We start from the raw sequence: 23296 nt of genomic DNA, 5'->3' as shown, positions 1-23296 counted from the left end.
AGTATGTAGACTAGTAGTCAATCTACAACTATTGAGAGAAGCTCCTACCTGAGTGACGGAAAATTTAAGTTTTCTCCAACCCCACTCTGACAAGTCCTGTTCCTCACATGTTGAAGAATAACATTAGAGAAACACACCAAGGCAAGCACATAAAGCAGGGTTTATTGAAAAAGGGGTAACATAGACTTCTGGGAGGAAAAAGGGGGCAATATTTGGTATCCTGGTATCCCAAGAAGAAAAGTGTTCTGCCTTTTTATATGTCCTAGACTTCCTTTGTTCTCCTATTCTTTTCCCCTTATCTCCTTTCTGCATATGTGATTAAGCCCAGGAGATGCTCCCTGGGAAGGCCAAAAGGTGAGAAGCATATGGGGCCAAGGTGAAGTGATCTGAGCAGGAAGGGGACATAATTAACAACTCCCTGTAGGGAAGGATAATACCTGGGACAAGATACCTTAGCAACAGGTTGTAGCAGGAGCAGGTTATCTTCATAAGGGTAGAGGAGGGGCTCTGAAGGAATTAACATTTCAGTACCCCCATTCTCTGGAGCCCACCCTTACCTAACCTGCCTAATTCTGGCTTCATTGAGAATATACAAGAATGCAACAGCATCAAGACAACAAAACTCAAAGTCACTGGGACAAAAGAGAACTTAGAGATACAGTCTAAAGGCATTAAGAACATTTTCAATGAGATTGTAATGGAAAACATTTCCCATATTGATACCAAATAGACAAAATCAGAACACAGCCTCACGGTGGCACATCATAAACAAAATGCCTAATCTAGAAAATAAGGAAACATACTAAAAACTATAAGAGAAAAACATCAAGTAACATTTAGAGGAAAACCAATAAAGCTCACCTTTGATTTCTAGACTTTGACCCTAAAATCAAAGAGGACCTGGAATGAGATATCCCAAGCTCTAAAAGAAAACAATTACTAGCTAAGGTTGCTCCATACAGAACATTTTTTTTCAAAATCAATGAAGAAATAAAAATTTCCGTGCCAATAACAATCTAAAATAATTCATGACAACTGAGTCACCACTACAAAGAAAATTCATAGATAGAAGTGTACAAGGAAGAACTGCAAAACTCCAAAACACAAGATAATCACTTGATGAGAAACAAACTAAATGAAAATCAATACAGATTTAAATAGAGAAAAAAAATAGAAGGAAACAACAAACACATAGCCATAATAACACTGAATGCAAATGGTCTCAACTCCCCAATTAAAAGACAGATTAGAAGAATTGATTTAAAAAGAAGATCCAACTACATGCTCTTTGAAAGAGATTTATCACAAAGATAAACACAGAATTGAACAAAAAATTAATCAGAAGAGAAAAAAAGACCACTACATACTGGGAAAGGAAATAATCCAATAATAAGACATGAGAATAGTAAATATACATGTCCTAAATACCATTGTACCTAACTATATTTTAAAAAATACTTCTTGACATTAAATCCCAGTCCATTTCCATACAATAATACTGAAGATTTCAACACACCCTTATCACCAATAAGTCTCCAAAACATACAATCAATAAAGATATTTCTGACCTAAATAATACTACAAATCAAATGAACCTAATAGATATCTACAGAATATTTCATGCCAAAAAGTTTAATTTACTTTCTTATCAGAAGCTCATAGAATGTTCTCAAAATAGACCATATTCTAGGTCTAATTTGAATATGTGACCATATTATAGGTCATAATGTAAATCTTAACTAATTAAAAAAAACAATATAACCCCATGCACCCTATTTAATCATAATGAAATGAAAATAGAAAATTATAAGAAAGAAAAAATAAAAGTTAAACCACATGACATGGAGATTGAACAATATTATGTTAAATGAAGACTGTATCAGAATGAATGAGGAAAGAAACTAAGAAATTCTTATAAACAAATGAGAACAGATGTACAACATATTAAAATCTCTGGGAAAGTGTGAAAGCAGTTCTACCAGGAAAATTTATAGCATTGGTTAGCTGAAGGTGGCTGAGGAACGAAGCACCAAGCAACCTGTGAGAGCGGAGGAAAGAACCACCAATCAGGCACTGACAGAACCCCTGTCAATCAGCTGGGTCTCCTGGCCAATCCTGGACCTTAGCCAGCAACCCCCCCTACCAACCCCAGTAGGGCAAGGGACTCTTAAAAACCCCTTTTCCTTATTACTCAGCATTAAAAAAGAACAAAATCATGGCATTTGCAGGTAAGTGGATGGCATTGGAGAAGATAATGCTAAGTGAAGTCAGCCAATCCCAAAATAACAAATGAGGAATGTTTTCTCTGATATAAATGGGGGGTGACTCATAGTGGGGTAGGGAGGAAGAGCATGGGAAGATTAGATTAATTCTAGATAGGGAAGAAGGGTGGGAGGAAAAGGGAGGAGGAGGAAGGGAATTAGTAAGCATGGTGGAATGTGATGATCATATTATACAAAGTACATGTATGAAGACTTGGGTGTCAACATACCTTATATACAAACAGAGATATGAAAATTTGTGGTATATGTGTGTATTCAGAATTGTAATGCAAAAAAAAAGAACATGTATAATGGCATAAATTGACGTGAACATACTTTATATACAGAGATATGAAAAATTGTGCTCTATATGTGTAATAAGGATTATAATGCATTCCATTGTTGTCGTGTATTTAAAAAATGATAATATCAATAAAAAAGAATAATTAAAAAAACACCTTTTCCTGTCCCAAGCCCTCTTTTCCTGCCCTAAGCCCAATAAAAATTCCAGTCAGGTCCAGCCCCTACATGGTTTCTCCTCAGACCCTCTTCTTATCTGCTCTGTCGGTCTGAAAGTTCTGCCCAGGAGCAAAATCTCAATAAAATCTCCTTCAGCAGCCTTTTAAATCTGCCTCCTTTTGGTCACTGCCGCTGCCTGACCTCACAGCATTGAGTGTTTACATTAAAAAAAAAATCAGATCCCAAACCAATAAGCATATATTCCACCTTGAGGCCTTAGAAAAACAAGAACAAATTAATTCCAAAATCAGTAGAAGACAAAAAATAATCAAGATCAGAGCTGAAATTAACAACATTGAAAATAAAAACAATACATAGAATCAATACAACAAAAAGTTGGTTCTTCAAAGAGATAAATGATTGATGTATCCTTAGACAAACTAACAAAAACAAAAGGACAGAAAACCCAAATACACAAAAGTAGAGATGAAAAAGAAGATATCACTTCAGAACCTTCTGATATCTAGAGGATCATTAGAAACTATTTTGAAAATTTGTGCTCCAATAAACTAGAAAATCTAGAAGACACTGATAAATTTCTAGACACATATTATCCACACAGGTTGAAACCAGAAGATACAGAAAACTTAAACAGACCGATATCAAGTAATAAAACAAGTAAAAGCTTTCCAACAAAGAAACATCCAGGACCCAATGGATTCTCAGCTGAGTTCTACCAAACCTTTAAAAAACAGGCAACACATCAAGAAGATAATACACCATGATCAAGTGGGTTTCATTCCAGGTATGTAAACTTGGTTCAACATACACAAATCAATAAATGTAAAGCACCACCTAAACAGAATTAAGGACAAGAGAATAACATGATAAATAGATGCAGAAAAGACCTTTGATAAAATCCAGCACCCACTGATGTTAAAAATGCCACAGAAGCTAGGGATCAAAGGAATTTCTTGCAACATTATAAGAGCTATCTATGACAAACCCAAAGCCAACATTATACTGAAGAAGAAAAACTGAAAGCATGTCCTCTACAATCAGGATAAAGACAAAGATGTCCATTCTCACCATTTATTTTTTGCTTTTTTTTCAATTTTGCTATTTTATTTTATTTTTTTAATTTATTATATATATACATACATTTTCTTTTTATTTATTTTTGCATTACAATTCTTAATATACCATTATACCATAATTTATCATATCTCTGATTGTATATAAGGTATGTTGACACCAAATTCACATCTTCATACATGTATTTTATATAATGAGAGGGTCTTCTTTCACCATCCATACTATTCCCCTTCTCCCTCCCTTTCCCTCCCACCCCTATTCCCTATCTAGAGGTAATCTTCCTCCTTTGCTCTCCCTCCAAACCCCATTTTGAGTCACCCCCCCCCCTTATATCAGAGAAGACATTCAGCATTTATTTGGGGGGGATTGGCTAACTTCACTTAGCATAATCTTCTCTAATGCCATCTATTTCTCTGCAAATGCCAGGATCTTATTCTTTTTTATTGCCAAGTCATATTCCATTGTGTATAAATGACACCTTTTTTTATCCATTCATCCACTGAAGGACATCTAGGTTGGCTCCACAGTTTAGCATTCTCACCATTTGTATTCAACACAGTTCTCAAAACACTAGCCAGAGAAATCAGGCAAGAGAAGGAAATTAATGGGATACAAATAGGAAAATAAATCAATCATCTCTTTTTGCTGATGACATGATCCCATGAGAAGACTTCTAGAGCTGATAAATGAATTCAGCAAAGTAGTGAAGCAGACAAGACACCCCCAACCAAAAGACTCTTGCCATAGTTAAGCTTATCTTCTCATCAAATCAGCAGGATGTCTTGTGGTTTAAACTTGTTCTTTCTTGTAAATGAGAGGTTTGCACACAAAAAACTTGATAGAGATACTCTGCAAGTTTGTTGTACAAAAAGAAATTATGTCTGTTTTGTTTGTTTGTTTGTTTGTTTCAAGTTGTGAAACCTGGGTCTGGTGTAGAGGATGAGACAGAAAATATTTGTCATGTGAACCTAAAATCCTCCCCCTTACCAACTGGATATAAAGAATTTCCAAAGTCTTTGTTCAGAGAATTTTAGGTGATAGCCCTCTCTGAACCTTGAAGTCAATAAACCTGCTTCCTGAAAATTCCTCAAGTATCCAGCCTCCTCTGTCTTACTTCAGCAAAAGCAAAGTACGTAAGATTCAAACTCATACATCAATAGCTTTCCTATACTCCAACAGTAATTCAGCTGAGGAAGAAATCAGGAAGACTATCCCATTCACAATAACTTCAAAAACCTAAAATATTTGGAAATTAACATAACCAAGGGATGAAAGAGCTCTACAATAAAAATTATAGAACACATAAGAAAGTAATTATACAAGACCTTAGAAGATGTAAAGACATTCATGTTCTTAGATCAGCAGGATTAATATTGTCAAAATGATAGGGAAGACAAGAAAATGGCAATCCCCCTTGTTTTAAAGGATGGAATTTACTACTAATAAAGCCCATCAATGACTAAAAAAATAAAAAATAAAAAAAATATTGTCAAAATGGCCACACTACCAAAAGCAATATATAGACTCAAAGCAATCTCCATAAAAATATCAATGACATTCTTCACAAATGAGAAAAAAAAAAACAGTCCTAACATTCACTTGTCAGATTAAGTGATCTAGAATAGCCAAGGCAATATTGAGCAAGAAAAGCAATGCAAGAAGCATCACAATACTTGATCTGAAATTATACTGTAGAGCTGTGCTAACAAAACCAACATAAAAACTAATGGAAGAGAGTAAAAAAACACAGAGACAAACCCACATACTTATAGTAATTTGGTACTTGACACAGGTACCAAAAATATATTTTGGAGAAAAGACAGCCTTTTTAACAAATGGTTCTGAGATAACTGGATATCCATATATGAAGAAGAATGAAACTAGATCCCTGTCTCTCACTCTTGAAAGTCAAATCAAAACAGGTCAAGTATTTAAGAATTAAACCAAACACATCTCAATATTTGAAAGAAAATACAGGGTCAATGCTCCATCATATTGGTGCATGCACTAACTTCCTTAACAAGATCCATACGGCATTAGGAATAAACCAAGAATCAATAAGTGGGATGCCGTGAAATTAAAAAGCTTCTGCACTACAAAGAAACAAGAGTGTTGGAAAGCATAATGTAAATTGCTCAGAAAACTTGAAATGGAACCACTATTTGACCCAGATACACCACACATCTCTTTGTACCCAAAGGATATAAAATCAGCATACTACAGTGACATAGCCACAATAATGTTTCAGCAGCTCAATTCACAATAACAAAGTTTTGGAACAAACTTAGATGCCCTTCAATATATAAATAAAATGTGGTAGAGATACACTATGGAATATTACCCAGTCATAAAAAAAGAATGGCTTTATGGACTGGGGTTGTAGCTCATTAGTAGAGCACTTGCCTCGAATGCATGAGGCACTGGGTTCAATCCTCAGCAGTACATAAAAATAAATAAATAAATAAAGATATTTTTAAAAAGAATGGCTTTATGAATTTTGCTAGTAAATGGATGGATGGATGATCTGGAGACTATCATGCTAAGTAAAATAAGCCAACACCAAAAAAACAAAGACCAAAAGTTCTATCTGATATACAGATGCTAATACAAAATAAGTGGGGGTAAGAATAGAAATGCAGTGGATTAGAAAAAGGGGAATGAAGATAAAGGAGGGGATGGGAATAGAAAAGTTAGAAGAATGCACCAGTCATAGCTTTCCTATGTTCATATATGAATACATCACCAGTGAAACTCCACGTCGTATACAACCACAAGAATGGGATCCTAATTAGAATAATTATAGTTGATATATATATATATATATATATATATATATTAGGTCAAAATCCAATCTACAGTGTTGTGTCTGAACGAATAAATAAATAAATAAATAAATAAGGAAAAAAGTGTGTGAAACAAGAGCTTACAGAATGGAAGAAAATCTTTGCCAGCTGCTTCTCTTACAGGGAATTAATATCCAGAATATATAAATAACTAAAAAACAACAAACACATACACAGAGAGAGAGAGAGGGAGAGAGACAGACAGACAGACACAGACATACACACACACACACACACACACACACAATCAATGAATGGCCAAACACTTCTACAAAGAAGAAATACAAATGACCAACAAATATACAGGAAAATATTCAACATCTCTAGCAATCAGTGAATTACAAATCAAAACTACACTAAGTTTTCATCTCACCCCAGTCAGAATGGCAATTATCAAGAACACAAACAGTGCTAGGAGCATGTAAGGTAAAAGCTACATTCCTACATTGCTGTTGAGACTGCTGACTAGTAAAACTACTCTGGAAAGCAATATGGAGTTTCTCAAAAACCTAGGGATGGAACCACTGTATGACTCAGTTCTCTCCTTGGTATTTGTCTAAAAGTCCTAAAACCAGCATACTAAAACAATATAGTCACCTGAATGTTTAAAGCAGCACAATTCACAACAGCCATATTTTGGAATGAATTCTACCTCTCAGTAGATGATTGCATTAAGAAATGGTGGTTTATATACATACTGGAGTTTTCTCAACCATAAAGAAGAGTGAAATTATGGCATTTGCTGATAAATGGATGGAAATGAAGCAAATCATGCAAAGTGAAATAGGTCAGTATCAGAAAGTCGAGGTTCAAAAGTTTTCTGTGATTTGTGGAAGCCAGAGCAACATAAGGAAGGAGGCGAGGGGGCAAGCACAGTGTCAAATGCTTGTAATCCTAGCAGCTCAGGAGGCTGAGGCAGGAGGATCTCGAGTTCAAAGCCTCAGCAACTTAGAGAGGAAGCATTCGGCAACTCAGCAAGACCCTGTCTCTAAATAAAACGTAAAAAAAAGGCTGGGGATGTTGTTCAGTGGTAAAGCACCCTTGGGTTCAATCCTTGGTACCAACCAATAAATGGAAAAAAAAGGAAAGGATAGAAAAAAAGAAATTTAAAAATGGAGGGGAGACTGGATATCAAAAAGTTATAGGGATGGTCAATAGAGTAGAAAAAGATCGAGGGATGGGAAAGGGGAGGAAATGTGGAATTAATTTTTTTTAAATCATGGTATGTACATGTATAAATACATGACAGAAAAGTTCACCTTTATGCATAAGTAGAAAAAACTGATAAAAATAAATAAATGAAAGAAAGATCAGTAAAGAATAGAATGGAGAATGGGTGGGGTAATAAGGAGGAATATGGACTGGATTTAAATTCATTGCATGTACACCTTTGCCAGACTAATATGTATAACTATGATGCTTAATAAAAAATAAAGTAGAAGGAGAGAAAATGAATTTACAAGCAAATGGAATCCAAATACAATCTGGATTAGAATACTTAAATATGACAAAATAGACTTCAAGACAAAGTCAGTTAAAAGAGACATACAGAGTCACTATATATTAATAAAGGAAAAAATACATTGAGAAGATGTAATCTTCTTGAATATACATGCACAGAAATGTCAGGGCACCAGTTTTGTTTTAATTTGTGTGTGTATGTGAGTGTGTGTATAGAAATAGACATAGATATAGATACAGATATAGTTCATGGACCTTTATTTTATTCATTTATTTATATGTGGTACTGAGAATCAAACCCAGTGCCTCACACATGGTAGGCAAGTTTTGTACCACTGAGCCACAACCCCAGACCCAGAGCATCAAATTTTATAAAACAAACACTACTAAACATAGGTGAGAGATAGGTCCCAATACAATACTAGTGAGTGATCAATAGGATACTTTCATGTAAAGCTACATCAAACAGACAAAAATCAACAGAAACAACAATGCTAAATTACACAATAGATCAAAGGAACTTAACAGATATCTACAGAATACTCCATCCAACAGTTGCAAAATATACATTCTTTTCATCAATGCAAGGAATTTTTTCAAAGTAGACTATACATTAGATCACAAAGCCAATCATCACAAATGCACAACACTAGAAACAATTTCTTGCCTTTTATCTGATTAGATTTTAATGAAACTACAAATCAATGATAAGAGACAGCATAAATTACAGAATCACAAACAGATTAAACAACATACTACTGAACAAACAATATGTCAGTGAGAAAATCAAAGGGGAAATTTGTGAATTCCTAGAATCAAATGGACATGGACACAAACACTACCAACACTGTGGGATACAGAAATAGTAGTATGAAGAGAACTATATAGCAATGAGTGCCTATAAGAATGGATTAATAAAATGTGATAAACTGGGCGAAGTGGCAAACACCTGTAATCCAAGCAGCTTGGGAGGCTGAGGCAGGAGAATCAGGAGTTCAAAGCCAGCCTCAGCAAGTGTGAGGTGCTAAGCAACTCAGTGAGACCCTGTTTCTCAATAAAATTCAAAATGAGCTGGGGAAGTGGCTCAGTAGTCGAGTGATCCTGAGCTCACTCCCTGCTACCAAATGAAATAATGGCATTTGCAGGTAAATGGATGGAAATGGAGAATATCATGTTAAGTGAATAAGCCAAACTCAGAAAATCTAGAGTCAAATGTTTTCTCTCACATGAAGAAAGTTAAAGAAAATAAAGGAAAAAAATAAAGATATTGCAAATAAATAACATAATGATGTATCACCATGTCTTAGGAAAAACAAGGAATAAACCAATGCCCAAATCAGCCAAAAGGGAAAAAAAGAACAAAAGAAATAAGATCAGAGCAGAAATAAATGAAATGGAAACTGAAAGAACAATAAAAAGCATCAAATGAACAAAGAGTTGATGCTTTGGAAAAAATTTTCAAAAATACTCAAAATTTTAACTAAAGAAACAAAGAGAAGACCCAAATAAATAAAATTATAGGTTAAAAAGAACACATTATGAGGCTGAGGCTATGGCTCAGCAGTAGAGTGCTCACCTAGCATGTGTGAGGCACTGGGTTCGATCCTCAGCACCACATAACAATAAATAAAATAAAGTTTTTTTTTAAAAAAAGGACACATTATAACAGATAACACTGAAATGTACACTATCATTAGGAACTATTTTCAGGAACAGTATGCCAATATATTGGAAAACTAGAATTTATGGAAACATTGCTGGACATATATGATCTATCAAAACTGAATCAAGAAGAAACTAAATAAATTAATAAATGAAGAATGAGTTGGAAGCAGAAAAAAACAAAGAAACAAAAACAATGAATACCTCAGGACTAGATGAATTAACTGCTAAATTTTATCAGACTTTAGAAAATAACTAAAACTGGCCGGAGGAGGAAGCAGCCCGGCACCAGCCAAGCCAGACCGAAGGAGGAAGCAGCCCAACGCCAAGCCAGACCGGAGGAGGAAGCCCGGCCCTGCCCCGTGTGCTAGTCTGGAGGAAGCCCATCAACCCCTAAAACCCATCAAAGGGGGTGTGGCTACCAGCAGGGTTCTGCCCCTGATCCAGTTTACCGGTTTCCAACTCCCCCACCCTTAGCTGCAATTACTCAAAGTATTTCCGAAAAGCTTTGGGGGGTTGTAGCTATCAACACAAAACAACAACTGTACAGGCACCTGGTTTCTACCTCAGAGACTGGAGTAGGGAAGATACAGGTGGAAGCTCATTTCCTTTCACACTGGCTATACCCACCACCCTGAATACAGAGGCTCAAGCTAGGAATAGACAATGCCACCTACTGGAAGCAAGGAAAACAGTGTTCTGAGAGACTATTTTTCTCTTTCTTTCTCTCTTTTCTTCTCTCTCCTCCACAACTTCAACATATGTGAAACCAAGAACTGTGCATGAACAACCAAATTACCAAAGTAATATAATATAGAGGAATTGCATATACCCCACCTTCCCCCCATTTTTTTTCTTTATTTCTATCTTACTTTCCTTTTCCTTCTCTCTTATTTCTCTTTTCTTCCTTGTTATTTTTTCTTTTTTTTCATTCGTATTCTCTCTATCCCACTTTCAATCTCCTAACTTTTGCTATCTATACATAGGGTAACTATCTAAATACAGATAGGAGGTTGAGTCTATACATTCTTCCATAAATTACCAGTCTATTGGTTAGAGTTCTCCAAAGGTGCTAAGTTAGTTTAACCTCATACCCTCACTTCTTTCCCTCTAAGTATAACATCCTTCGTCTGAAATTAAGTTTTCTATATGCCACCAGATATGGTATGCCTTTTATGAAACTAATGAATATATTCTTAAGTAATAATTAAAATGAATATCTATAGACCTAGAATCTAACTATAAATGTATTAATAATGAAAACTTGTGCTTAGATGATGTACTGTTGATATTGGGAACTGTTAACATTGTCTTTCTCCACAAAAGAGGGATTTTTGAGCTATACAAGAACAATAAAAATATATAAGGGGAAAAACATTAACACAACAGTTTCACAAAGCTAGAAAGAATCATGAGCAGTATGAAAAGACAAGGAAAGAAAGGACCACAAACAATACAGGTCAATTCAACATTAGATGAGGTAATATCTGCAGCTGATGGAATGTCAGACAAAGAGTTCAGAATATACATGCTTCAGATGAACTAGAATCTCAAGGAAGACATTATACAGCAAATTCAGACAATGAAAGATCACTTTGACAATGAATTACATAAACAAATCCAAGAAGCAAAAGATCAACACTATAGGGAGATAGAGGATATAAAAAACAAACAAACAGAAATCCTGGAAATGCAGGAAACAATAAACCAAATTAAAAACTCAAATGATAGTATTACCAGCAGAGTATAACACTTAGAAGATAGAACATAAGGCAACAAAGACAAAGTTTTTCAATTTAAAAAGAACATAGACAGCTCAGCGAGAATGTTAGGAAATCATGAGCACAACATCCAAGAAATATAGGATAACATAAAGAAACCAAACTTAGGAGTTATTGGGATACAAGAGGGTATAGAGGTCCAAACCAAGGGAATGAGCAATCTATTCAATGAAATAATACTAGAAAACTTCCCAGACTTAAAGAATGAAAAAGAAATCCAAATACTAGAATCCTACAGGACACCGAATGTACAAAATCATAAGAGATCCACACCAAGACACATAATAATGAAGATGCCCAACATACAGAATAAGGAGAGAATCTTAAAAGCCACAAGAGAGAGGAAGCAGATTACATTTAGGGGTAAACCAATCAGGATAACAGCTGATCTTTCAACACAGGCTCTGAAAGCTAGAAGATCCTGAAACAACGTATTTCAAATGCTGAAAGAAAAAGGGTTCCAACCAAGAATCATGTATCCAGCCAAATAAAGATTCAGGATTGAAGATGAAATAAAAATCTTCCACAATAAACAAAAGTTAAAAGAATTTGCAGCTAGAAAACCAACTCTTCAAAACATCCTTGGCAAAACATGACAGGAAGAGGAAATGAAAAATAAAAATGAAAACCAACAGCAGGAGGTAGTACAGAAAAGGAAAAACTAATCATAGAGGAAAAACAAATCATGTTAAGTAACATACATAATCAAATATGGCTGGAAGTACAAATCATATCTCAATAGTAACCTTAAATGGTAATGACTTAAATGCATCAATCAAAAGACATAGGCTAGTAGGATGGATTAAATTGTGCACCATGATCAAGGAGGATTCATCCCTGGGATGCAAGGCTGGCTCAATATATGGAAATCAATAAACATTATTCACCACATCAATAGACTTAAAGATAAGAACCATATGATAATCTCGATAGACGCAGAAAAAGCATTTGACAAAGTACAGCATCCCTTTATGTTCAAAACACTAGAAAAACTCGGGATAACAGGAACTTACCTCAACATTATAAAAGCTATTTATGCTAAACCTCAGGCTAGCATCATTCTAAATGGAGAAAAACTGAAGGCATTACCTCTAAAATATGGAACAAGACAGGGATGCCCTCTCTCACCACTTCTATTCAATATAGTTCTCAAATTACTGGCCAGTGCAATTAGACAGACAAAAGAAATTAAAAGCATTAAGATAGGAAAAGAAGAACTTAAATTATCACTATTTGCGGATGATATGATCCTATACCTAGAAGACACAAAAGGGTCTACAAAGAAACTACTAGAGCTAATAAATGAATTCAGCAAAGTGGCAGGATATAAAATCAACATGCATAAATCAAAGGCATTCCTGTATATCAGCGACAAATCTTCTGAAATGGAAATGAGGAAAACCACCCCATTCACAATATCCTCAAAAAAAAAAAATACTTGGGAATCAACCTAACAAAAGAGGTGAAAGATTTATACAATGAAAACTACATAACCCTAAAGAGAGAAATACAAGAAGATCTTAGAAGATGGAAAAATATACCCTGTTCATGGATAGGCAGAACTAACATCATCAAAATGGCAATATTACCAAAAGTTCTCTATAGGTTCAATGCGATGTCAATCAAAATCCCAACGGCATTTCTTGTAGAAATAGATAAAGCAATCATGAAATTCATATGGAAAAATAAAAGACCCAGAATTGCAAAAGCAATTCTAAGCAGGAAGTGTGAGTCAGGAGGTATATCGACACCAGATTTTAAACTGTACTACAGAGCAACAGTAACAAAAACAGCGTGGTACTGGTACCAAAACAGGCGGGTGGACCAATGGTACAGAATAGAGGACACAGAAACCAATCCAAAAAATTACAACTATCTTATATTCGATAAAGGGGCTAAAAGCATGCAATGGAGGAAGGATAGCATCTTAAACAAATGGTGTTGGGAAAACTGGAAATCCATATGCTGCAAAATGAAACTGAAACCCCTCCTCTCACCATGCACAAAAATTAACTCAAAATGGATCAAGAAGCTTGATATTAAATCAGAGACTCTGCGTCTGATAGAAGAAAAAGTTGGCTCTGATCTACATATTGTGGGGTCGGGCTCCAAATTCCTTAATAGGACACCCATAGCACAAGAGTTAATAACAAGAATATTCAAATGGGACTTACTCAAACTAAAAAGTTTTTTCTCAGCAAGAGAAACAATAAGAGAGGTAAATAGGGAGCCTACATCCTGGGATCAAATCTTTACTCCTCACACTTCAGATAGAGCCCTAATATCCAGAGTATACAAAGAACTCAAAAAATTAGACAATAAGATAACAAATAACCCAATCAACAAATGGGCCAAGGACCTGAACAGACACTTCTCAGAGGAGGACATACAATCAATCAACAAGTACATGAAAAAATGCTCACCATCTCTAGCAGTCAGAGAAATGCAAATCAAAACCACCCTAAGATACCATCTCACTCCAGTAAGATTGGCAGCCATTATGAAGTCAAACAACAAGTGATGGCGAGGATGTGGGGAAAAGGGTACACTTGTTCATTGCTGGTGGGACTGCAAATTGGTGCGGCCAATTTGGAAAGCAGTATGGAGATTCCTGGGAAAGCTGGGAATGGAACCACCATTTGACCCAGCTATTGCCCTTCTCGGACTATTCCCTGAAGAACTTAAAAGAGCATACTATAGGGATACTGCTACATCGATGTTCATAGCAGCACAATTCACAATAGCTAGACTGTGGAACCAACCCAGATGCCCTTCAATAGATGAATGGATAAAAAAAAATGTGGCATCTATACACAATGGAGTACTATGCATCAATAAAAAACGACAAAATCATAGAATTTGCAGTGAAATGGATGGCACTAGAGCAGATTATGCTTAGTGAAGCTAGCCAATCCCTAAAAAACAATGTCTTCTTTGATATAATGAGAGCAACATTTAATTTATTGTTTTATTCATTTTCAAGATTTCTGTTTGGTTCTTCTTTATTACCTCTATCCCTTTATTGAATTTCTCATTCATTTCCTCTACAGATTTCCTTACTTCATTCAGTTCTTTTAGTGTTATCTTGGAATTCATTGATCATATTTATAATCATTATTTTAAAGTCTTTATCTGATATTTCACACACTTCAATATCTTTAGAGTCAGTTACTGGTGAATTTTGTATTTTAGGAAGCATCATGTTACCTTGTTTTTTCATATTTCTTGTATTCCTGTGTTGGGTTTTATGCATCTGTTGGGATTAATTTCTTTTCCATTCTTATGTGTGAGTATTTTTAGGGCACAGCCTTTACTTGCTAAAATGTCCTACAATGATCTATATTAAGATCCTCTTATAGATGTGGTATGCACAGCTTCTTATTAACTCTTTATATTTTTCTTGTAACCATGGATGTCTGTGAGTGGAACCTGCAGATGGACACCTATGTGTTTCTACTTTTGGCTTCACCATTAGTTTGGGGTTTTGACTCATCTATTCTTTATGTTAAAGAATAGCTGAAGTTTGAGTGTCACTAATTGGAGCAAGGTGCTCTGTCTTTTGGATGAGTTTAGTTCAGCAGCCAAGCCTCTATCCTGTGAAACTGTAATGTCCCTAAAGTTTCCCAGAACCTCATAGAACAGAGGTTGCAAACTGTTGCAAACAACATACAGCATTAACAAATTTTCAGTTCTTAGTGTGACATCTACAATATTAAGTACCACAAGAAAACATGAATGGTGAGGTCAGCAATTTTCCAAAGCAAAAACTCTAATAACTATAAACTATAACTGGCATTAAAGCAAACAAGAAGTGTCAGCTGTGTCATCCACAACAGTAAGAACTACAGTAGGATGAATGGTGGGGACAAGAGTTATATAAAGGAATTGGTTCTAAAAGATGGTTAAAATGCAGTTAATTAAAAGAAAATGTGATAGGAAGATAGACAGAGTTTACAATTCCAAAAAGTGTATATAGAGAAGGCATAAGAGCTATAGCATGTGATAGTTATAAGGAAGGAGAAAAAATAGAAGAATGTAAAGAGTAAAAGAGAAAAAGAATCTGGCTGTTAGCAGGAGAAGAAAATGGGTGGGGGAATGGAAAACATGACAAAAATATACAAACACAAAACCTCAAACCTCAAAAGATAAGGCAAGGAAAACTAACTACATGTTTAAAATTATACAAATGAGGAAAAAACAAACAACAACAAAATACACACACACACACACACACACACACACATACATGTGTGTGTGTGTGTGTATTCAGAAAAGAACCAGCACAACAAAAACACCAAAAAGAAAATGAAAAATATTCTTAATGAAAAATGAAGGCATCATCTCCACTGAAATGAAATGATCAAAACAGTCAACAAATATTGTCTGCTGGGAGTTTTTTTCTGCAGAGACCATAACTATGTACTCCCAGGGTGATGCTGAGTTCTATGGGAAGGGGCTTTAAGTCTAAATCAGGCCTTAGAGGCTTTGTTGGATGGTATCTGCTCTGGAGAGAATAGATCAACACACCCAAAGGATTAACAGTTGCCATACTCTGTCAGTATCCTGGATCTCAGGACATTCAAGAATTCTCCTTATAAGAGGCAATTTGCAAAATAATCTCTGCCCTTGAACAGAGTCTTGCCAAGCTTAGTCCCTGAGTATATTCCTACCTGCCTGTTCAGATTCTTGACCAACTTCAGGTAGTCACATGAGCACCAGACTCAAAGGAAAAGTGAGTTGGGCTCCCTTTTGTCTTACTGATATATACCCCTAGGCAATATCTTCTCTGTGTCCATTTCACTCACATTCTGCTAGGTACACACCAGGCTGCATGGTAGGTGCTTGCCAAGACAGCATGGCATTGTTTGCTCTGAATGCCCACCTCAACAGGTGGAGCTACAGTGTGCCCAGCTGAAGATGGCTCTGCCTCAGCTCTCCACAATCAGTTGAGAAACACAGGGCACTTTTCAGGCACCATTTTAAAGTACAAACACCAAATCAGCTAAGTTCAGGCTACTTTTCTCATCTCAGATTTCTCTGTACCAAATCTGTTCATCGTATTACTTTCAGTTATCCCTTTCCTCTGTGGTGAACAAATGACTGCCATAACCAGGTTGGTTCCAATATACTTTGTTCTTTGTTCGATGTACCCAAATTTCTGATGCTCTAAGACACTCTGATTGTCTGATATTGAATTTTAGGGAAACACCCTCCCCCAATTCACCCAAGTGGCTGAGAATGCAGCACTTCTACTGCTTGAATTCTAAGCCATGGAGCAATTAGAAGTGCAGCCTTCCTCTTTTCCTGTACTTCTTCTTTGGCTTCAGAATTTAGAACACTGCAAGGTGCAATGACACATAAAGACACTCCTCTGCCCCCCAAAATAAACTACAGAAATTGCAAACTATCATTAGTTAATGTCAGAGTTGGGTCTAGAATCCAGGTGGGTAAATCCTAGTTCAGTTGAGTTATACTATGCCAGGAGTGCACCAGAAATTACTCAGAGTCAAATAATAGATTGTGCCATCCTTCCTAGGAAACCATCCCTACATACCCTTCTATGTCCATGGGTCTTGCTCCTATCATAGAGGACTACAGTGTGGTGATATTATCCTGTTCTTGAAGACATAAGGCTTGGGATCTCCTGGTTAGAAAGAAAGTTGATCCTCTCAATACAAAAGAAAATTAGTAGTACCTGGGCTCCACTTTTCCAGGAGAATTCCCAACAGAGGGAGAGCTTTAAATCCTCACATCTATTAAAAGACTCAATTCCTTATGACCTAAATTTCCTCAATTACAAAATCAAGGGTCTAATGATGACTTTCACCATCACATTCTACAATGGTGTGTCTCTTAGTTGTACCAACTATAGCATTACTGAGGTGACTACCTACTTCAGCTCATCTTGGAGGCTGTAATAGGAAAAGACCTCTTGTATGTTTTGTAAAAAGGTTAATTATCTGGCCAGCGTGTGCATTGGAAGAGAAAATTGAAGTAAGATGGAAGCTGAGTGAAGAAAATAGTTTTGACATTTTCTTTCAAATAACACTTCAGCATGTCTTTCACTAGGTTAAGACTTCAAGTTTAGCCCTTTACCTCTAAGATAGTACATTACAAAATACTAGTAACCATTTAGTACACATTTCCTACTGATGTTCTTGCTATAAATCATTTGGCCTTTATACTCTGAGAACAGTGTAATTATCATGATAAAACTTCATCTTATTCTATTCTGGTTGTGATTATTTCCAGAAGTGTCAAGATCAGGTAGGTTAGTTTCACAAGAAGAAGTGGAAACTTTAAGTTTAAGGGCTGATTCTGTCAGAAAACATGTAATCTTGGGCAACTAAATTCCTATCTTATTTTTCTTTTCTATGACAAGGCAATTGAAAGCATAAATGAGGGCCTTTAACATGAGTGGCTACCTCAGTCCAAATGAATGCTTTATATACTGTAAAAAAAATTCACAAATAAGCAGTAATACTGTTGTTATTAGAGATGATGTACTCAGTACTTTTCCATGCATATGGAAGAAAACATAGTAGTATAGAATATAACCTCAGATCTTAGGGAACTCATAAAGTAGTAGGGAAAATAGGTTTACTTGGGTTTCTTAATGTAAATAACATCAGTCATCTTTCTCTATACTCAAATGAGTTTACTGTTAACAAGTTATACAAAAATAATACAAACAACACTGATCACAGAGTCCTTTAGTGAAGTTTTTCCAGAGACTTACCCTCACCAGTTCATTTCAATCTGCATGATTCTGCAAAAGGACATATATAATCTAGTATAACATTTTTAATTGTTCAACTAAGTTTCAAAAGTGTCTCCTTAATTAAACCTACAATAAATCAGACATTATTATTTGTGTCCAAGCACCAAATCTTTCCTCCTATCCTTATGACTAGTCAATATTTTTTATAAATGCACTATAGTTATACATAATATTGGGAATTTTTTAGACATAACTATACAAACATGGAATGTAATTCGCTGCATTTCAGTACCCATAATTTCTCTTTCCCTTCCTCCAACCACCCACATTGCCTTTCCTCTACACTTATTTTATTTTTTATTTCTATAGCTTTTTAAAATTAGTTAACTATGAATATATATAAAGATTAAATTCTCTGTTGTATATTCATATATGCACATAAGAAAGTTTCATTCCATTATTCAGATTCATTCCACCATTCCTTTCTTTTCCCTTCTCTCATCTCCCCACCTCAATCCACATCCTCCACTGATCTCTCTTCTATTTTGATGGTATTTCTCACCTATTTCCCCTTATTTTGGTCTAGCTTCTGCACATAAGAGAAAACATTCAACCCTTGACTTTCTGAGTCTGGAATATTTCACTTAGCATGATGTTCTCCAGTTCCATACATTTAACATTATTTACCAGTCTTTATAATTTTATTTTCCTTTCATGTTGGGCTTGCCTATTTATCCTCAGTACTGATCTGTGGATCTGAATGAGTCTGAAAAATTTCAATAACAACTTGCTGTGAAGTTGGACAGATGTATCAATATCCAGTGGCAAAAATATGGTTATCCCATGGTCAGATCATCTCTCTATCCATTCAGAGATTTAGTATATCACCCAAGTCATTAAGAGGACTGGAGGAGAAAAAAAATACTGTCATTGTTATTTCTCTGGTCCAGCATTTCAGACCCCTTTCCATGGACATTTTCTTCCAAAGGGCCCTCAATACTTACAAAGCTGTTCAGCCACTCCATTTGAGAAGCCCAGACATCACAGTAATTATCAACACAGAAAATATTAGGAACATGCAAAATGAATTGAAAAGATTAAGTGATCTTCTCAGTTATTCTCAATATCTTATCATTACAGACATTTTCCAGGATCTCAATGTGAGCATCATTGATGACCAGGATATAACAATTACATATAGCACAAATAATATCCACCCACTTATTATGTAGTTTGCAATCCAACTAACATATTCTTAAACAATATTTGTTAGATAAAATGTATCTCTAAAATTAATTGATTTAGGTAAAAAGATCTACTAAGTGCCTGTTAGCCTGCCAGGTGTCATGTTTGACTCTTAATTAGCCTGAGAAGATAACCTTAACTATTAGTGATATGGTTCTACCAGGTCAGCCAAGTAAGCTATTGCTACTCTGGACTTTGACTTACAAATGAAACTAAGAATAGTCATGAAAGGTCCTACCCTCCTCGATCACAGTCATGCCACTTTTCAAAAATGGGAAGTTGAGACACATATTGGTGAAATTTCTCTCTGTTGCATGGAAATTGAGAGCTATTAAGTAATTGTAAAATAAACACTAGGAGAAAGAAGTCTCATTTCTTACTTCTACCACCATAGACAGATGTGAGCTGATTTCCAAATGAGAAGTCTTATAAGGCAATTGTCCCACAACCCTAGGGGAGAAGCAAAAATCAAAGCAAGCCTCCTGACTCCCAGAAAACTCTGACTTGTCTTTCCTTATAGGAACTGCCACTGCAAGGTTCTAATATGACTACAGAGTTTGGCATCCAGGAATACTAGGATATCACAGGTGAAAGCACAGTGTACGAGAACTCAAGGACCTGGCTTGTAGTGCCATTGTTGCCAGTCATTTTAAGACTCTTGATAATTCACTTCACCTCTGAGCAGCAGTTTCCCAATTGAAAAAAAAAAAACATTTATGATCTTAATACCAGTGTGATTATGGGACAGCAGTCAGGGGAGGTAACTGGTGGGCTGGGTACAGGTTTTACCCCTACTGCTTCAGTCCCAATATCAGCCACTCTTACCTATGTATGTATTGTTCTTCACAGTGAGCTTCTGCTTTGGGAAAAAAGCTCCACTTCTTAAAACATATTTGAAAAGCCATTCTGTACATAATCAACAGCATTGGATCATATAATCTACACAAAAAGTTAACACTTTAATTATGCATTTGCATTTTAATATGTCATACCAAAATGTACCAAAAGGAGTGACTGATATGAGAATGTCAGTTTATAGGACAACATAACTATCATAAAATAATTTGGCAACAATATTCTTTATTAATTTTTTACCAAAGGGCTCCAATGGACTCTTGTTGTATCTGGGGAAAAGAGATATAATTAGATGTCTTAAACCTGTCCATCCGGTTTCCTTTTGGATGAGGGTAATACATTTTCTATTCACTTGTCAGTGAACCACAGTTTTCAGTTCAGTGCTCAGTGTACACTCAGATCCCATAAGTATGGGATCCCTATCGATGCCAGATTCTAGCTTCAGGCTTGCAGTGGTCAGGAAGTCATTTGAAATATCAGCTATAAAAGAATTTATATTTCTTTTAAAGGTAAAAGATAATGAACAAACCAATAAGAAAAGACATAAAATAATACTATAATCAATGTTATAGTTCCAAAATTTATATGAAACAGAATGACAAAAAAAGCATATGACAGGATAACATGGTAGAGTGCTGTGTGGTGGTGATGGAAGAGAACAGCTAGTTAGAGAAGCATCTGAGAAAGTAATAAATGGGACAAATATGGTAGACAGTCAGTTGTGGTGGTGTGCACCTGAAAATCTCAACTGCTCCAGAAGATCAGGCAGAAGGATCAAAAGTAAGGCCAGTCTCATCAACTTACTGAGACCCTGTCTCTAAATGCAAAATAAAAATGAATGGAGATATAGTCCAGTGATAGAGTGCCAGAGTGCCCCTTGATACAATTGCTGGCAAAAAAAGGGGGGATAAGAATTAAGAAAAATAAAGATATAGAGAGAGATGAAGGAAGGAAGGAAGCAAACAAGCAAAGAAGGTAGGGAGGGAGTTATGGAGGGAGGGATGGTGGGAGGGAAGAAAAGAAGGAAAGGTAGGGAAGAAAAGAAAGAAAATAAAAGAAAGGAAGGAAAAGCAAAGTTGGAAAGGAAGGAACTGTGAAACAAATGGAAAAATAAATCATAGAGAAAGAATAGCAAAGGGAAGGTCCCTGAGATGTGGCCAGTCCGTAGATTTCTTGTCTTCATCAAGGAAAAGAAGAAAGCAGCAGTAAGCATTCAAAACTTGCACGATAATTTCACATTACCAATGGCATTTATATAGATTTTTCATATATTTTGCAATGCAGTGGTAGGTTACAGTATGAAAACTGGAAATAAAAATAACTTGGTTTTCACTACAGAAAGTCTGAGAAACTGCACCATTGTTTGAGGGTCACTTATGAACTTCAAACCCAAATCTTGGGTTAGGAATTGCCACAAGGTTGGGCTTAGGAAGAAAGTTGGAGCTGAAGTAAGAATTGCCTGACCAAATGGAAGGTACTTGAAGGAAGAACATAAACCATAGAAGTTTTTCTCAACAGGAAAATGAGCCACACCCCATTTCCTGCCCCACAGAACAAATAAGCCTTCCCCACCTATTAGGGAACCTGTCCAGGCTGATAGCACTCTCTCAGCTGCCCACCTGCTCTCTGCACATGTTCACTGGCACCACTTCCTCCCATGTGAAGCTGTCCTGAGACTCCAGGTTTTCAGAGGAGACTTGGCCCACATAAGGTAGCCCACTGAGGTAAGTTCACACTATGACCTCAAGCACCATAGCTATGTTAAAACTAAGGTTTACATTTCTAAGGGACTCTGTTATCAAATGGGATAAGAAGCAGAAATCTCATGGAACATCTCACAAACTTCTAGTGGAATTACACCATCATCTAATTTTGCTGTTCTTATTAAAAAAACTTATATGATTTTTATTTGACACACAATTGTATGAAGTGATAGAGTGTAATCTGATGTTTGGATATATGTATATATTGTGAAATCATTAAATCAGGCTTAATTGGCATATCTATCACCATAAATATTTATCATCTCCCTCCGGGGAAAACATTAAATATCCTTTTATTCTTTTGGCTATTTTTAAATATACATTATTATCGACTAAGGTCTTACACAATGCTGTGCCTATACAACACCAACACTTTATAGTCTTGATCCAATCATCAAACTGAAACTTCATACTTGTAACTACATGATATGTATTGATTATTCAAATCCATGCCCCAAGATAATAATAAGCCAGGTAACATTGAATACAGGCTGATAGAAAGCAAAGTGTTTGCAAGCAAGACATAAAACAACTTTTAAATAGTTACAAGGATGACTAAAGAATTCACAAGATTTTTCCAATTACCCTAGTGGGGAGATCACCACAACAGTTGAGTAAGAAAACTATGGAGAGTCTGCCATTCTCTATCTGTAGTCCTGCCAGGCATCAGAGCATAGAGGAATGAAAAGAAACTAGAAAGACCACGTCTCTCCAAGGCCTTCTGTCAAGTAAGAGAAAGAAAATAAAGGGGGACAGTTTAGAAGAAAAGCATGGAAAACAAAACATGAAGCAAAAGCCTGTCCTCTATCAAGGACAGGCTGGTTTTGAGTATGAGAGGACTTGAAGATAAAGTATTTCCCTAAGAACAAACCAGCAGTAGTACCCAGAGCTCCATGGGGAGTGAGCGTGAAGAGTCACTCAGCTAACATAGTTGGGGAAAGAGAGAATAGGTTTTAAAAATATCTGTTTACTGCTGATAATATCTCTTTGCCTTGTATCATGTGTGACATTTACTGGGTGGAAAATGTACAAATGTGCCACAGGATTTCAGAATATGGGAGACATCAGAGTGATCTAGGATTGTTCTGGAAAGCTTTCTAGAGAGAGGTTCTAAACTGGGGAAAGATCATTGAGTTTGAATTGGTGCAGG

At 35.9% G+C, this 23296-nt stretch overlaps 1 pseudogene; it reads left to right on the top strand.

Annotated features, from left to right (window-relative positions):
• The first annotated feature begins 19030 nt into the window (after window positions 1-19030).
• On the top strand, window positions 19031-19556 carry LOC113185427 (NXPE family member 4 pseudogene; annotated as a pseudogene).
• The last annotated feature ends 3740 nt before the right edge of the window (window positions 19557-23296 follow it).

The sequence above is a fragment of the Urocitellus parryii genome, chromosome 4 (assembly GCF_045843805.1).
Source record: "Urocitellus parryii isolate mUroPar1 chromosome 4, mUroPar1.hap1, whole genome shotgun sequence".
Classification (NCBI taxonomy): domain Eukaryota; kingdom Metazoa; phylum Chordata; class Mammalia; order Rodentia; family Sciuridae; genus Urocitellus; species Urocitellus parryii.
Note: the sequence above shows the minus strand (reverse complement) of the source record. Positions and strands in the feature narration are given on the sequence as shown.